General features: G+C 24.3%; 2 long non-coding RNA genes across 2 annotated transcripts; both read left to right on the top strand.

The window, feature by feature from the left end:
• The first annotated feature begins 153 nt into the window (after positions 1 to 153).
• Positions 154 to 508, top strand: LOC135925068 (uncharacterized). The gene is made up of 3 exons (XR_010571514.1): positions 154 to 193; positions 242 to 385; positions 431 to 508. It is a non-coding gene; the product is annotated as an uncharacterized LOC135925068 (long non-coding RNA).
• Positions 509 to 2,730: 2,222 nt separating this feature from the next.
• Positions 2,731 to 3,227, top strand: LOC135925260 (uncharacterized). The gene is made up of 3 exons (XR_010571595.1): positions 2,731 to 2,788; positions 2,826 to 2,891; positions 2,937 to 3,227. It is a non-coding gene; the product is annotated as an uncharacterized LOC135925260 (long non-coding RNA).
• The last annotated feature ends 8,926 nt before the right edge of the window (positions 3,228 to 12,153 follow it).

The raw sequence follows: 12,153 nt of genomic DNA, 5'->3' as shown, positions 1-12,153 counted from the left end.
TCAGAAATCTGCAGACTCGCTTCAAATTTTAAAAAAATATATATATATTGACCCTGCATGAATTTTATATTTTCAGGTCAAACCTCCGGTGTAACGTTTTAAAAATACTCCATTTTTTTATATACTCCTTTAAGCTTATTTGTGGAGTATTTTCAGATCATATTGTTCGATTATAATGTATTTACATATCAGAGTATATTTAGATCAATGTAATTTTTATAATGATATTTTTTTGAAAAAGTGCTCATGTCAATCAAGAAACATTATTCTGGAGCTGATGATGCTGAGGCGATTTTTTTGAATTTCCAGTCAAATTTTTTAGGTCGTAAAGGATATTTGCCCCGTTGGCGCCTTTTTTAAACTCCATTTTAAAAAATAAATACAGGTTCATATTCATATATTTTACATTATAAATTTTATTTTATTATAGAAAATAAAAGAAGCTACAAATTTATCATTGATTCAAGAAGCTAAAGATTTATTATTGATTCAAGAAGCTAAAGATTTATTATTGATTTAAGAAGCTAAAGATTTAAAAATACAGGTTCATATTAATATATTTTACATTATAAATTTTATTTTATTTTAGAAAATAAAAGAAAAGATTTATCATTGATTCAAGAAGCTAATCATTGATTCAAGAAGCTAATCATTGATTCAAGAAGCTAAAGATTTAAAAACAGGTTCATATTAATATATTTTACATTATAAATTTTATTTTATTTTAGAAAATAAAAGAAGCTAAAGATTTATTATTGATTCAAGAAGCTAACCATTGATTCAAGAAGCTAAAGATTTAAAAACAGGTTCATATTAATATATTTTACACTATAGTTTTATATATTTATTTTAATTATGTCATTATATCTTAATACTAAATTTAATTCTATACATGAATTAAACGATGCCATATCTATATATGAAAAAAATTTTTTTTTTAACATACTTATTAATACAGACTTATTAAAGGAACCTTATAGCAAAGCATTTATAGCTCAATATAAATATAATCGAGTTTATTATATATGTAAATATGGACTGAAAAAAAATAAGTCTAGAGGTATAAGATCCTCATCTAGTCTTCGCAAGGAATGTATTTTTATGTTCACAGTCTTTCTTCAGTGTGATAAACTAAATGTGTATTCTTTAGATATTGTCACATTTGTAAAAGATCATAAAAACCATGATCTAGGTTAGACATATTTATTTGATTTTTAACTAACATGATTTATATAATCAAGATAAAAAACTATATGAGATGCTCTCTAAACAAAGAAGGCTTTCTCCAATAAAAAAACAAATTGTGGAGCAAGCTATCACTTTTAAAGCTAATAATGTGAAAATACAAGAATATGTTCTTAATTCAGGTCAGATGATGACTCTGAGAGATATTCATAATATTTCAGCCAAATTAAACAAGCCATCTGATAATGTATTACTTGATGTAATAAATCAACTCAGGGAAGATAATGGAGCTGTGGTGGAAATCCTAGAAAATGATAGTGAATTGTTGGGCATTTACTTTCAAGATGCTAGCATGCTCCATAATCTTAAATATTATCCTGAGGTGATATTCATTGATGCTACCTACAAATTAAACAATCTAGGTATGCCACTGTTTATTCTACTTGTAATAGATAGTCATGGACAATCTCAAATTGTCGCTTTATGGCTTGTAAAGGCGGAATCATATTTTTGTGTTAAAAATATGTGCATGATGCTTGGTACCAGATGAAAAAATCGTCTGCGGGAAAATGGCTGATGTTAAATTGTTTTATATATTTTTTTCAAGATACATTTAAAATATTTGCCTTTAAAATGCCATCTCCAAAAAATAATGGAATGCCATATCTTTATTTGAATGGAAAACAGGCCTATTTAATCTTTTATATTTTATAGATATCAATAAAAATCACTTTATCATCATTGGAGGAGACCTTAACATGAAATTATGTAATGAAATCACTAATTCTCTTATTGGTTTTGCTACTTTAAATAATCAACTTTTTATAAACAAAGAAACAATAAATATCACACATACTTCAAACCCTCAAACAAATATACTCCTATAATCCTTAAAAAATATAATATCTCTAATCTTAATTTACCAACCCCAGCAAATAATTTTCTACATAATTTGAATCAAATCAACAATAATGACTCATGGTTAAACATTTCAAACTCAATTATCAAAACAGCAAATACCCATCTTAATATTAATTATCAATATCTATACATAATGTACATTAATACAAATGTGTTATTTTAATTATTTCTGCTAGCAATATAATTATACATGAATGGGTTTAAATTTAATCGTCAATATGTGTCATTAAATCATATCAACACAAATTCTCATTAAATATTTTCTTTGTTATTTTTTATTTTTCAATATTATTTTTTAGATGTTACAAGAAAAGGTATAGTTTTAAAAAAAATTAATTATATATTTATCAAGATGACACAATTAAATCAGGACAGAAAAAATGTTAATACTTTTAAAAATTTATTAAATAACTTTAAACAGTTTCTAGGTCAAGTGAAAAGTTTCATTCTAGTACCATAAAAGGTATACAATGGATTTTATTATTAAATAATATTCCTTTTTTTAGATGATGATGAAAATTTTCAAGAACCAGCTATTAAAAATCTAAAGCTTAATGCGGAAGAAATCATATGAAGGGTAATATTTTCATATATTTAATATTAAATCCTTTTTGAAAATATCTAGTTATGAATATACTAAATTCGATAGTTGGAGAGGATTATAATTGTATAAACAAAAAAGGTATAATAAAAAAAATCTAATATTCATATTTTTTTAGATGATGGAGTTAAGACACCAGAAAAAGCATCGAAAATGCTAGAGCCTGATGACATTCGACCTTTTGGTAACATTTTTAAGATTTGATAAAATCAATTTTTTAATTTAATAGGTGCCCCGCCGGAGAGGACGGGCATGGCTCAAAATGCCGTTTATGGTACAGAGGTGGAGATAGTTACAATGACAACTATGCTCCAGACAAATATTTTAATACATACTATTTATAAATGGGCATACTATATGCCCATTAAAAAATTAAGTAATATTAAAAAATTTAATGTAAATATTTATTTAATAAATCATAGCGAACATATTGATCGCATAATTAATTTTAATTAATATTTATATCGCATATAGCATATATTATTTATATCGCATATATTATTAATTGATTTTTTTATCTTTATATTTACAAATTAAATAAAGGATTTTAATGAATTATTCTGAAAATTGTTTCTAACTTTGAGCAGTAACGTGATAATAGATAGTGCAAGATTTATATGTTAATCTTTGATATTTTCGAATTAAACCTTAAATAAATATATAAATTTTTAACACTTAATATTAAATCTAATAATTTCTAAAGAGAATAAGGCAAAATTGCCTTAAATATCATAGGACATAGAAAAAATAATATTTATTATTCATACGTCAGTTATAAATGCCAATTAACTATATTTATTATATTTAATATTTATATGTCAGTCATAAACGTCAATATCACTAAAAATGTAATATTTAATATATGCACGTCAGTCATAAACGTCAATATCACTAAATATAGGAGTATATAAAAAAATGGAGTATTTTTAATTGCCTTAAATATCATAGGTAATATTTATTATTCATACGTCAGTTATAAATGCCAATTGACTAAATTTAATATTTATATGTCAGTCATAAACGTCAATATCACTAAAAATGTAATATTTAATATATGCACGTCAGTCATAAACGTCAATATCACTAAATATTGGAGTATATAAAAAAATGGAGTATTTTTAAAACATTACACCGGCACGGATTTATTTTTTCAAAAAATTTTTGGCCTGACTATTTTATTAAAATTTATATTACATTTATTTTTTATTTCTATAGATAATAATTGTGGTTTAACCGATATATTTTAAAAAAATTAGAATATGGGCTGGCCAGCGTCTACGTGAGAGCGGGGAGGGGATAGGAACAGTTTGTATCCAATTTTTTTGAGGATGTGGGTAAGGAAGGCACCTTTAAAGGGGGCAGGATAAAAAAAAAATTTTTTTTTTGGGGGGGGGGGGGGATCTATTTAAGTTTTAAATGAAGTAGGATATTGCTGTAGTTTAAAATTTTGTGCTATTTATTAAAATTTCTAGAGTAGTAAGGATTTATTGTTTTCTTTATTACTTCATGAATATCTTTAAGATTTTCCATTTGTATAGACTTATCAAGTTAGAATGAATATTTTTTATATTAATTCAGTTTAATATTTTTTATTTATATATTCAATAACATAAATCAAAGTGAGGAAAGATATATCATATAATCTTAAAATGACTTATATTTTCATTTATATTTTTTATTACTAAAAGTTTAATTACCAGAGAGTATAATATCGGAATTATCAATTTATCCACCAGTTAATTCTATAGTTAAATACTAACATGCAAATTAAAAAATTAGAATGCATAATGACCATCAATATCATATGTATGATAAGAAGGCAGGATTAAGTCATTATTAAATTATAAAAAAGGTATATATAATGGGAGATAGACATACGCCAAATGGCGTATTAGCAAGAAATAAAAGCGTTATGACTAAATACTGCCTTGCGAAAAAGCAATTAATCATAATCAACCATAATTTGATGATATAATATCTTTTAAAAAAATTTTCAAAAACAACAGAAATCAATTTTAATAAAAAATTGATATTAAATATCAAATAATTTAAAATTCTATTTTTACTTAATATTATTGGAAAAAAAATATATTTACTAGCTTATTACAACTTAAATTTTATTTTTCATTTGATAAATTTAACAAATATATATCCGTAAGAGGGCGTTAAATGGATAAATATGAAAATATATTCTTAGAAAACCAGAATAATTATTGGATATCACTTTTTTGTATTTGAGTGTAAATACATGTAAGAAACCTGAAAAATTTTAAAAAATATCGGTTTCTTTGACATTTAATTAATGAGTAGGTTTATAATCGAAAAATAGTAGAAAATTTGTAAGGAACATATTGCTGGCGTTATTGATCAAAATCTCTTTATTTTTGGTTTATACGTGTATATTTAGGTATTAAACATTATCCGAAAAAATATTTTGAAAATATTATGATTTGACCGAATGCCGAACTCCAAACCGACCACTTACTAAATATTCGATACCAAATTTGGTAATATTATTTGGAAAATGATCATTTTTGGTTTATTTATTTATATATACGTGTAAATCATTATCTCAAAAAATATTTTAAAAATATAGTGATTTGTCAGATAATCATTTTGAAACCGGCCCAATGACTAAATACTGCATTGCTGGCGTTATCCATGGAAAATTCTTTATCTTAATAAATATTTTATTTTTTATCTATTATATATCAACATAATAATCCAAAAAATAAAATATAATTTTATTAAATTAATGTCAATAAAAGACATTTGATACAATAATTATACCAAAAATAAATGCGAAAAATATATATAATTAAACGAGGATCAGATATCCCTAGTATTTTCATCTAAATATATCATAATTTCCTCATATATTTAAAAAAATTAAAATATGGCCTTCAACATATACCCGGGCCCAAGGTTAAAATCTCTGATTGTTTTTGTAATATATATAATTTATATTTATTTCAATAATATTGTTGGTTGAATTCTCTCTAATATATACCTAGTAATTACATCAACATGCCCGACTAGTCTATTTGAAGAAGGATACATCATAGGCACAATATTTTCACTTTTTATCTCTTTAAGAATTTCGAGAGGCACCTCAGGAGATGGCTTCTCTATTAATCTAATATAAAAAAAATTTATTATTTATAATTTTATAAAACTTACCGATTCGAATAGAGCAGGAAATCAGGCATTTTATCACAAAAGGAATATTTATAATTATAAAATAATAATAAATTTTAACGGCTAAGATTTAAAATTATTTATTTATTTGTTTATTATTTTTTTATGCACATTAATTTTTCATTTATTTTTTTTAGGAATATACCAATTAAAAAATTATTATTTTAAAAAATTATAATTTTGTATAAATTTTCAATTTTTAAGAAATAAAAAATTAACAGGTACCCAAGAATTTTCGATGGAAGGGAGGGGAGGGATGATTTTTTATATTGAAATTATTTTTTTTTTGGAGATTAAAAATTTATTATAATTAAGATTATCTGAGCTCGGTATTCGGTCAAATTATAATATTTTCAAATAATTATTTAGGATAATGCTTAACACATTATTGTTCACGTATAAACCAAAAATGAAGAATTTTCCATGGATAACGCCAGCAATGCAGTATTTAGTCATTGGTCCGGTTTCAAATCGGTTATCTGTCAAATCACGATATTTTTAAAATATTTTTTATGATGATGTTTTACACGTATTTCTAGATAAATAAACCAATGAACATTTTCCAAATAATATTAACACCAAATTTGGTAGATCGAATATTTAGTAAGTGGTCGGTTTTGAGCTCGCCATTCGGTCAAATCATAATATTTTCAAAAAATTAATTAGGATAATGCTTAACACGTTATTATTCACTTATAAACCAAAAATGAAGAATTTTCCATGGATATCGCCAGCAATGCAGTATTTAGTCATTGGGCCGGTTTCAAATCGGTTATCTGTCAAATCACGATATTTTTAAAATATTTTTTGGGATAATGATTTACACGCATATATAGATAAATAAACCAAAAATGATCATTTTCCATATAATATTAACACCAAATTTGGTCGATCGAATATTTAGTGAGTGGTCGGTTTTGAGCTCCTCATTCGGTCAAATCATAATATTTTCAAAATTTTTTCTAGGATAATGTTTAACACCTAAATATACACGTATAAACCAAAAATGAAGAGATTTTGATCAATAACGCCAACAATATGTTCCTTACAAACTTTCTACTATTTTTCGATTCTAAACCTATTCATTAATTAAATGTCAAAGAAACCTCTATTTTTCAAATTTTTTTTAGGTTTTTCACATGTATTTACACCCAAATACAAAAAATGCGCTATCCAATATTTATTCTGGTTTCCTAAGAATATATTATTATCATATTTATGTATTTAATGCTCTCTTATGGATATAAATTTGTTAAATTTTGTAATTGAAAAATAAAATTTAAGATGTAATAAGCTAGTAAATATATTTTTTTCCAATAATATTAAGTAAAAATAGAATTTTCGTACGAGGCGATTAAACTCTTGGGCAGGGAATAAAAGGGAGAAGAAAATCAGGAATCAGTAAGAATCAACGATAAAATTTTTTTTAAAAGATATTATATCATCAAATTATGATTGATTATGATTAATTGCTTTTTAGCAAGGCAGTTTAGCAAGGCAGTATTTAGTCATACCCAAATAAAAGCTATATTTTTAATTTACTATTAACAATAATTAAAGTCAATTTACTTTTTTCTGAAAATACTGTAAATCTTAATTTTTATTTATGAGGTAATTGAATTTCTTTCACGATATTATTTATACATCCATTTTCTTGACCAAAAAATATTGGGCAATTAACTTCGTTAATATAGCTTCGTAACTTTTTATCGATTTGGAAAATGAGTATAAATAAGAAATATAGCTTTTATTTCTTGCTAATACGCCATTTAGCGTACGTCTATCATCTCCCATTTAATTTAGGGGATTAACACGTTTGTGGGCAAACCGCACGTACTTGTAGACACAACAGTCCGATAACTGTTGTTTAAACGTCTATAGGCTAATAACAAAAAAAGTTGGACAAAACAAAAGCCTATACCCGAGAACTATAAAATAATTTAATAACTTTAAGAGTGGGTGGTGGCAAATTTTAAGCATAAAATATTTATAAGTCTTAACAATTACTATCGATATTGAGATTTAATATTCATATCAATTACAAATTAACCTAAAAGGGAAAAAATAATTAAGAATATATTAATTAACTTCTCGTGAATATTTTAATTTGGTTAATATGGTTTTTAATCTTGGTATTTTATTATTTGCATTTGTAGCATCCACTTGCACTGAAACCCCACTCATTAATTATAAACATAATAAAAATATATATGAAATTTGTGAAATTATCATATGTTTATATCGTAAAAAATCCATACACAAAAGGGCCACCCACCACTCACTTCAATTTTTGCCACTACAAATACATTAATCGGCAGTCTATAGTATATTGATATTGTTATTACTCTACAAAACCTTCATCTAGCAAAATAAAATTTTTAGGTTATAAATTACAAATGTATTAAAATATATTTAGAAATTATTTTATATTAGACACATAAATAGATATTATGTATATTCATATCAGGGGTCTACAATACCATACCCAAGCCCTTACATCTGAAATTTTTCTTGGGTCAGGTTGGGAGAAAAAATGAATTGGCTAGGCCGTGAAAATTTTTTTTATATATATTTTGGTGAATAAAATATAGTGTTTTTAATTTAACTACTCCTTAAGATCATAAATAGTTATTTATTTAAGTTTAAGAACATATATTTTGAGTCCTTGTATTTAAAAAAAATAAAAATTGGGCTAGGCCAGTGTACCTGGCCAAGCAAAAATTTATAGGTCTATTTAATTCTCACTGGGCCGGGTGTGAGAATTTCGTCATTTGCCAATCACTGTTCATATATATGTTCCAATTATTTGTTCAAAGTATTATAAAAATTTACTTCTTTAACTTATTCTAGAAAAGTTATATTAAAAAATTTAATAAGCTCTTATCAAAACAAAGATTAATTTTTCATTCACACCTAATAAAAAAAATTACTTTCTGACTCATCCATATTCAAATAATAAAGATAACATTTCTGATTATCCATCATCAAATAAAGGATAAATTATTATTCCTCAGTGAATATTTAAATTGTCAGATGTAGCCTCAAATAGGTTACGAGCCCAATCGACAATTTATATAGTACACAGTAATCAAATTTCTTAGATTACAAAATAATTGAAATTATATGATTTTTCTTCTACTGACTATATTATTCTATTTTTATTAGGTTTGAGTATATAAAGATATTTTTTTGAGATATTAGGAAATTTATATCAGAAATTTACAATTATCTTCTAAATACTTAGTTATAAGTGCATATAGTTGCTGGAAGCTTCAGAAAATGATTTAAAAGATATCTTTGTAATGTGATAACCCCTTATAAGCTGCTGAGTTAAAGTATTTAGAAAATGAAGCATTATCGTATTAAAATAAAATTTAGCAAAGTATTAGTATAAACAACTACACAAGAACAATCCGAATTATTTATTAATTAAATAATATATGTATAATCAAATATATGTATTTATTCTTTTTTTTACTTTATAATTTCTAATATCAACAGTAAAAATATTTTCAGAGGATACGATTTAACTTAATTTTATTAAAATATTAATAATATTAAAGAAAAAATATAATTCTTTCCTCTTCTTTTTGCAATTCTTTTCTCTGCGTAGATAATCATTTATTAATAATTTAATACAATATTACTCATGCACATTATAATAAACAATATATTAGTTCCCGATACAATATATCAACAATTAATAATATTAAATATTAATCTCTAATAAAATAATCAATTATGAATAAGAACTTGTATATAATACTGAAAATTAATTTCGGACCCAATTATATCTTCAACTATGCAGATGTTAGTAATAGATGAATAATTGAAATAAGTATGTTGTAAATGTTCTCTGTCCAGTTTACAAAATTGCCGAATAAAATTCTAAATTTATGGTTGAAATAGCTGAATTAAAAAACTCTTAATTTAAATATCTATATTAAGATCCATAAATATTTTTTGATAGTTTAAAAGTTAAAAAATGGGATAAAAGCAAAATATTACATGAAATTATAAATATAATTATAATACGCATAATAACTCAAGCCCAAAGCGTGTTTTTTTGAAATAGAGGTATCCATGTTTGATACTAATAGATATCGAAAGATAAAATTTGTACTATACTCTCCTTAAATTATAATAAATCAAGATAATACGAAAACGATCATGTTTTAATTATGGAGATTATATATAATAATAGCTTAAGTAAAGTAGATTATATTATATGTGTTTTAGGGCGGTAACAGAATTATGGAGAGGGATGGGGAGGCGGAAGTAATATTTATTTTGGCCGATTTTAAAAATGTTTTTATCAACACAATTCTAATATCAAAAAAAAACTGTAAACAGCAGATATCATTATCAAATAACATAATTATGACAAACAGTGATATAAGAATGCATAAGAGTGACCTCGTTAATTGGCGCAAGGTTCAAGTTCTTTTCCTGGAGAGCCATAAAAGTCATATAGTGGATAGGTTTTTTTATGTAGATTTACTATCTTAATTTTAGAATAATATTTTATTTATCTTAATTTAATTTTCTTTTTTCCGCTTATCTTTATTTTAGAAAGTGATCTTTTAACAAATTTAAATAGCATCGAAGGGGTAATTAATTATTTTCTTCTAAAATATGTAATTAAAATTTTCAGGCATAATTCCCTATTGAATAGGTCTTGAGATTAAAAGGTAGCAAACTCGGAGAAATTTTTAATATTATACTTTTTTTAAATATATTTTTTTATTTATTTATTTAATATTTTATTTATTTAAAAATAATAATTATACGATCGTGTGGATATGGGTGGAGATATAATAATAATTCAAAGTTCATTACTAAATGTTTTAAGAATTCCATATTATTTTCGTGTGAAAATTTTCACAATTCTTTAATTTTACATTAAAAATGGAAAAAATGTGTGCTATATTAAATGTTATTAAGTTATAGGACTATAAATTATTTCTGTGATAATTTTCACGATTCTTTAATTTTACATTAAAAATAGAGTAATATATCATTGAAATAGAGTATATTATTTGAAATTTTTTTAAAGGCGTTGCGTCGCTAGCCTTTACAATCTCAGGGGGCTCAACTAAAAAATAATATGGGGGGAGGGCTTTGCCACCCATACTCCCCAATTTGCGAGCCTTCGACCAGGTTTTATATTAATTTTAAATTTGTTAACTCTGAACAATTATTCTGAATTTTAATTTTCTTATTTATTATATTTAGTATACAAAATAAACTGGCATATAAATAATTAAAACAATACAAGACATTTCTAAAAATAAATTTTTTAAATACAAAATCTACTTATTACAGTATAAAATATTTTCGAATGCTGATATGAAAAAAATTTGCGTCTAAAGAATTACAAGTGATAAAAAAGATTAATTAATTCATACATATGCCTCAATTGATAATAGTTTTTATAACCTCATAATGCAATAATATAATTCTTAGCAACTTACATTGAAATATAACTTTCTGTTACCATTTTACATATTTATAGAATGGACTAATAAAGAAAAATTTATAGGCCTATACCAAATCAACAATTTTTGAAGAAGAGAGTATAAACGACCAATCCAAATGATAAAACTATATGGTGGTTAGAGCTTCCTTTTAGATGACATGATGGAAGCTAGATAAGTAATCGTCGAGAAAATTATCGTAAGATATTAAATTTCTAAAAGATTGTCTTCCAATTTAAATCATATAAAAACGACTACATAGTTGACGATTATTATTTATCTAAAATATGCAATCATATGCTCTCAGGCGTTGTTGTAATAATCTTAACATACAAACAGATTAATTTGCAGTAATAGCCATGACACTCACGATGTAAACTAGTATCAGAATTAATTATGTTGGATAAATTGATAAAATAAAAACTAAAAATCTTTGGAAGAAATAATTGTGCAAATATATTGAAGCCTTGAGTTATTTACACGGCAAGGATGCCATATTAGAAATGAAACATTTTGGAACTATAAAATAAGGACCAGAATGATATGATGAAACATTTAAGATTTTATATATTGTAGCACCACCTCTAGTTGGTATATTATATCTTAAAATAATAGTAGTTTGTAAAAATATCACTTGTATTAAAAATTTAACTCAAAACTGTTTTTTAAAAAAGAAAAAAATAGCTTTCCTAACGTAAAAAAGAAAAGAAAGGATATCAAATTTATTACATCTATTGTAGGATGAATAATAAAATGCTTAATTTTTAAAAT

This window comes from Gordionus sp. m RMFG-2023, chromosome 2 (genome assembly GCF_954871325.1).
Source record: "Gordionus sp. m RMFG-2023 chromosome 2, tfGorSpeb1-WG-v2, whole genome shotgun sequence".
Taxonomy (NCBI): domain Eukaryota; kingdom Metazoa; phylum Nematomorpha; class Gordioida; order Chordodea; family Parachordodidae; genus Gordionus; species Gordionus sp. m RMFG-2023.
Note: the sequence above shows the minus strand (reverse complement) of the source record. Positions and strands in the feature narration are given on the sequence as shown.